General features: G+C 39.1%; 1 long non-coding RNA gene across 1 annotated transcript; it reads left to right on the plus strand.

The window, feature by feature from the left end:
- The first annotated feature begins 571 nt into the window (after positions 1-571).
- On the plus strand, positions 572-6087 carry LOC141088520 (uncharacterized). Its single transcript, XR_012231968.1, has 2 exons — positions 572-664; positions 2658-6087. It is a non-coding gene; the product is annotated as an uncharacterized lncRNA (long non-coding RNA).
- Positions 6088-6681: the final 594 nt, after the last annotated feature.

Consider the following 6681-nt stretch of genomic DNA (forward strand, 5'->3'; position numbering starts at 1 on the left):
ATGTCATTGCGTTGCCCACAGTGTGCGTCCTTGATGATTGGCTGAGAAAAGGCGCTGGAAGCATCATGGGAAACGTGACTTTGGCGCGCGGGTCGGCGACCTCATGGCCAACCTCACGCTATGGTCGGGTTTCGATCAGCGAAACCCGACTTTAGCGAAAGTCGGCGACTTATCAATTTGACCGACCCGTTTCGCTCAACTCTAGCTACCACCCTTCGTCGCGTTACGTACATTATCACACCCCTTCTTGGAATTTCAGAACTTTAAATCAGTCAGTAAGCAAGACTAGTGTGTGAGTGTAAGCTTATCATTTAACCATACATATGTGTTAGTAATCATATACAGTATCTGTCTTTGGCATATATACTGTAGCAGAATTTGTCTATATAGCAGGAATCATGCACTCTCAGCTTTTTACAGTCTAGTTAGAGACCTGTGGTTGGCTCATGAGACAGCAGGAGTTTGAGGAGGTGCATAAACGCCTAGTCATCAGGTAATTGCGCCTATTAACTAATTCATCTGAAATGCTTCACATTAACCTCTTCACTATTTCTCTCTTTTAATGTCTTTCAGGTTCCCATTTATGCACTACTTCAGTTTTGGTTGACTACATCCGAACCCCTGGACTGTATGGTTTTTTTTTTTTTTTTTTTTAATTAAATTGGTGAGAGAGGGCTATAGTTGGGGAAGGTTTTCAAATAAAATGCCTCTCTATGACTAACCCCTGGGCTTGATGCCAGCGGACATAACAAAGCTGACATCAACCTCATAAACCATTACCCCGATTGCCACCGCACCAGGGCAAGTGGGAAGAGCTGGGCCAAGCACAAGAATTGGTGCATCTCATGTGATGCCCCACTTCTATAGTGACTGTGAGTTTGTATTTTTAGGCTGGGAAGGGCTCAATAACTAAAGAGTAAGGACCTTCCTAGTCTGATAATATAATCCATCAGCTATCTGCTTTACCTTGGCTGATTATTAAAAATAGGGTTGACCCCACGTTGTTTTTTTAAATTATTTATTTAATAGGCTAAATAAGACAAAACACCTTTTAGTGCCACACGAAAGGCACTAAAGGTTGCAAGTTTATTGTATGTAGGGGGCTTGTGAAATTATATGTTTACAGGATATCTATATATTCTATAGATCTATTCTATTTATCTATTCTATCCGCATATAAGACTGCTTTATTAGTTTGAAAACTATCTTTAAATTCCATAGAGAATTACAGAATGTAAAAGATGGTCATAAAAACCCATTGCATACGGATGTCATGCGGATGCTAGGTGAGGATAAAATCGCATTGTAATCTCGCAACATAAGTTGAACCATACGGATTTCACTTTTCCAACTTTTCAGGTGCAACATTGGAGCTATTTTATATGCTAATGTGAGCGAGCCCTTCGAGAAATATGGCTGCTTTTTTCCAGAAATAGCTCCATGGCTGTCTGTAGGTGGTGTCTGGTATTGCAGGTCAGCCTCATTGAAGTAAATCAGGTTGTTCTTCAAAATTACACAAATCTGTGGACAGGAATTACAATATTTTTTTGTCTGGAAAGCAGTTCAGTTTTTCTAGTTCTAAAAAATCTCTTTAGTGAATATTACAAATGGAAGATTTGTATTAATGTACTTCCATTACAATCTTAATTATACAATGAAGTCATATTCTTGTATAAATTTAAAAAACCATTCAAAGAAAAAAAGAGAGTTCTCTGTGAACCACACCAAACAACTCATGAAAATGTCTAGCTCTTACTAGTTCTCACCTCTGAAAGTCACATGCCGTTTCACTAAATCACAGGTGCAACTTTCGTCATTAAAGACTGGTATAAGATATGAGTCATTTTTTTAAATGTGAGTACAGCTCCACGCTTAATACCAGAATATTTGCTCTCGTTCAGTCTTGCATGTAATGGTAGATATTTTGTGCGGTTTGTACAATTCTCACTCTAGACCACGTTCACACGTTCAGTATTTGGTCAGTATATAACCTCAGTATATGTAAGCAAAACCAGGAGAGGAACAATAAGAGGGAAAGTATAATAATAACACGTCACCACTTCTGTATCTATCACCCACTCTGCGTACAGATACCGATGTAAAATACTGACCAAATACTGAACATGTTCACTAGGATACAGGATATATACCATTAGACATCATTTGTCCTGTCACTCTAAGGGAGTAATATACCACGCCCAATGCCCACGGGGTAAAATTTACATTGGTCTCATGACAAGAGAACTGTGAATTAGGACCAGAGAACATGTCAGGGATATCGAAAAAAGTGCATCCGTGGAGAATCCCTCTGGTCTTAAAACACTTGCGAGACATTTCTTTACCCATCACCAAAGTAATTCCAATCTACTCATGGTAAAGGGTATTGGTATTGTCTCTCTGGGCTTAGGAGGTGATCTGGGCCAAGGCTTAAATGAAAACTTCAGGTTTAAAACCTTTCTGTGAACAGATATCCTTATTCTGTTTGGGTCTACCATATAGGTATTTGCATACCGTAGCATTATAGTTTTTAGGTATGGGTCGGGTTTTTTTGGGGTTTATATTTTCTATTTTATTTTATTCTGCTTTTAATAATTCTTGCGATATTGTGTTACATGTACTTGCATTTTGGAAGCTAATGGATGCCTCTTACTTGATAGATACTTACCTATATATACGGAGTGTGAAATTTTGACATATATGGCATCCCTTGGACTTCTTTCTTGGCTCCTGAATATAACTCCTTCCACATGCTCAGCGGTCTAATGAAGAATGGAAGGACTATATGCACATTTATTGTGTTAGAGTGCATAGGAACAATTATTTTTATTTCTTCATTTTTATTTATATCTTTTTTGTGTGTTCATGTTTTTGTTTAAAATTTATATTTACTGCACTATTGTGTTTCGGCTCACTATTTATTGTTGAGCCATGTAGATCATATTTCTGCAACATCACATTTATTGTTACATATTTAGGTATTTAATTACTCCTGCTTTTGTAATCTTAACTATATTACTTTAATGTACTAATTATATGTCACTAGCAGCATCTGACTGGAGTACCTTTGGTCCCTCCAGAGAATAATGATTCTTGGGACCCACCATTATACCTCCCAACTTTTGAAGAAGGGAAAGAGGGACAAAGGTTGTGGCGCTCTGCGGCAAATTTTAGGCCATGCCCCAACCACACCCATTTCACAACTAGTCACACCCATTTCCATGCCCCAACCACATCCATTTAGCACTGCTGATCACACTGACTGGTACTGAGGGCACAGTGGCTGGCATTATGGGCACAGTGGCTGGCATTGTGGGCACACTGGCTGATACTGAGGAAAAGAAAGAACAGAGAGAGAGAAAAAATAAAACAGAGAAAGAAAAAAAGAACAGAGAGCGAAAGAAAGGACAGAGAGAGAAGGAAAAAACAGAGAGAGAGAAAAAGAAAGAGGGGAAAGAAATAAATAACAGAGAGAAATAGAAAGAAAGAACAGAGAAATAAGGAAAGAAAGAAAGAGGAGAAAGAAAGAACAGAGCGAGAAAAAAAGAACAGAGAGAAAGAAAAAAGGACAGAGAGAAAGAAAGAACAGAGAGAGAAAAAAGAACAGAGAGAGAAAGAACAGAGAGCGAGAAAGAAAGAAAGAAAGAAAGAACAGAGAGAGAGAGAAGACAGAACAGAGAGAGAGGAAGAACAGAGAGAGAAGGAAAGAAGGGAAAGAAAGGACAGAGAGAGAACAAAAGAGGGGAAAGAAAGAACAGAGAGAGGGAAAGAGAGAAAGAAAGAACAGAGAGAGAAAAAAGAACAGAGAGAGAAAGAAAGAACAGAGAGAGGAAGAGCAGAGAGAGAGAAAGAAAGAGGGGAAAGAAAGAACAGAGAGAGAAAGAAAGAGGAGAAAGAAAGAACATAGAATGGGAAAGAGAGAAAGAAAGAACAGAGAGAGAAAGAAAGAAAAAAGAAAGATTAGAGTGAGAAAGAAAGAACAGAGAGAGAAAGAAAGATTAGAGAGGGAAAGAAAGAACAGAGAGAAAGAAACAAAGAGAAAGAAAGAACGAACAGAGAGAGAAATAAAGAACAGAAAGAGAGAGAAAGAAAGAACAGAGAGAAAGGAAGAACAGAGAGAGAAAGAAGGAGGGAAAAGAAAGAACAGAGAGAGAAATAAAGAACAGAAAGAGAGAGAAAGAACAGAGAGAGAAAGAAAGAGGGGAAAGAAAGAACAGAGAGAGGGAAAGAGAGAAAGAAAGAACAGACAGAAAGAAAAAAGAAAGATTAGAGTGAGAAAGAAAGAATAGATTGAGAGAAAGAAAGATTAGAGAGGGAAAGAAAGAACAGAGAGCGAGAAAGAACAGAGAGAGAAAGAAAGAACAGAGAGGGAGAAATAAAAACAGAAAGAGAGAGAAAGAAAGAACAGAGACAGAAAGAAAGAACAGAGAGAAAGAAAGAGCAGAGAGAGAAAGATTAGAGAGAAAGAAAGAACAGAGAGAAAGGAAGAACAGAGAGGGAGATAGAAAGAGGGAAAAGAAAGAAAGACCAGAGAGAGAAAGAAAGAGGGGAATGAAATAAAGAACAGAGAGAGAGAAATAAAGAACAGAAAGAGAGAGGAAAAAAGAACAAAGAGAGAAAGAACAGAGAGGGAAAGAGAGAAAGAACAGAGAGAGAAAGAAAGAAAAAAGAAAGATTAGAGTGAGAAAGAAAGAACAGAGAGAGAAAGAAAGAAAGATTAGAGAGGGAAAGAAAGAACAGAGAGAGAGAAAGAAACAGAGAGAGAAAGAAAGAAAGAACAGAGATGGAGAAATAAAAACAGAAAGAGAGAGAAAGAAAGAACAGAGAGAGAAAGAAAGAGCAGAGAGAGAGAAAGATTAGAGAGAAAGAAAGAACAGAGAGAAAGGAAGAACAGAGAGGGAGATAGAAAGAGGGAAAAGAAAGAAAGACCAGAGAGAGTGTCAGGACTGAACATTTTTACCTTTTTGCATTACTGCCCTTTTCCAAGATGGTGTCCTTGGTCTCATGTGCGTTGTGTCCTCCTGCTATAAAACTCCACCCCAGCCTTCAGTCTGTGCTTGAGTATTCTGCCTTGCATGCAGCTCCTGACATCTGATTGCTCCCTGGCTATATACCGTCTCCTGTGAACCTGTGTGGTGATCCTGCTGCTCTGCTTTGAGTTCCTGCATACTCCAGTTTCCAGAACCCTTCTTCCTCTGCTGCTCGTGTTTCACTTCCATCTGCATTTGCTGGACATGTAAGCTGTTCCTGCTCTGCAAGAGCCTGAGACTATTTTCCAGGCCTCCCTGGTCAAGCTAAGATAAGATTTGAACTGCCTTTTAAGCTTGCCTATCTGTGTCTGGACTAAGACAAGGATTTATTCATGCCAAGTATCCTCAAGAATAACTGTGCTTCATAGACTTTTTGCTTGATTGCATTTTCCTCTGAATTTCCTATAGACGGCTAAGCTGCTTCTTATATTTTCTCCAAGTGTAGTGGACTTGAGTTTCTTTCTGCATCTGTTGTATCACCGTGTGTTAATATAGACTTTACCACTTATAAAGCTGTGTCCTGTAGTCATCTTGTTCCACGCACAGAGTCTCCTGAGTTATCCCCTATAATTATTACAGAGAGAAAGAAAGAGGGGAAAGAAATAAAGAACAGAGAGAGAAATAAGGAGCAGAAAGAGAGAGAAAAAAAAAGAACAGAGAGAAAGAACAGAGAGGGAAAGAGAGAGAAAGAAAAAAGAAAGATTAGAGTGAGAAAGAAAGAAGAGAGAGAAAGAAAGAACAGAGAGAGAAAGGAAGAACAGAGAGAGAAAGGAAGAACAGAGAGAGAAAGGAAGAACAGAGAGAGAAAGGAAGAACAGAGAGAGGAAGAACAGAGAGAAAGGAAGGAAAGAAGGGAAAGAAAGAACAGAGAGAGAAAGAAAATAGAGAGATGGAAACAAGGGAAAGAAAGAACAGAGAAAGAACATAGAGAGATGGAAACAAGGGAAAGAATGAACAGAGAGAGAGAGAACATAGAGAGATGGAAACAAGGGAAAGAATGAACAGAGAGAGAGAGAACATAGAGAGATGGAAACAAGGGAAAGAAAGAACAGAGAGAGAACATAGAGATGGAAACAAGGGAAAGAAAGAACAGAGAGAAAGAACATAGAGAGATGGAAACAGAGAGAAATAAAGAGCAGAGAGAAAGATTAGAGAGGGAGAGAACAGAGAGAAAGAAAGAGGGAAAAGAAAGATTAGAGAGGGAAAGAACAGAGAGAAAGAAAGAGGGAAAAGAAAGAACAGAGAGAAAGAAAGAGGGGATAGAAAAGAAAGGGCTCCCGAGTGCCGACGGCAGTGCCGGGTATTTACATGCGATACTTGTCCGAGTTTCTCGCATGTGTGATCCTGGCCTTACAGAGAAATCAGCGTTTTTTTTTAAAATTCAAATGAATATTGTAGTCTCTGTAAGGCCAGAGTCACATAACCATAGAATACGGCTGAGTGCTATGCGAGAAACATTGCATAGCACTTGGCCCATTGTTAATCTATGGGGCAGCTCATATCACTGTTTATTTTCTCAGGTGTATTCGACATGCATGTAAAATCGCAGCATGCTGAAATTGTCACTGAGACTCGTCCGATACTCGCCAATGCAAGCCTATGGGTGCGAGAAAAAAAATCACACAGCACTCGAACCATGTGATTGCTGTCCGAT

The sequence above is a fragment of the Dendrobates tinctorius genome, unplaced genomic scaffold (assembly GCF_039654945.1).
Source record: "Dendrobates tinctorius isolate UK_male_01 unplaced genomic scaffold, ASM3965494v1 ptg000007l, whole genome shotgun sequence".
Classification (NCBI taxonomy): domain Eukaryota; kingdom Metazoa; phylum Chordata; class Amphibia; order Anura; family Dendrobatidae; genus Dendrobates; species Dendrobates tinctorius.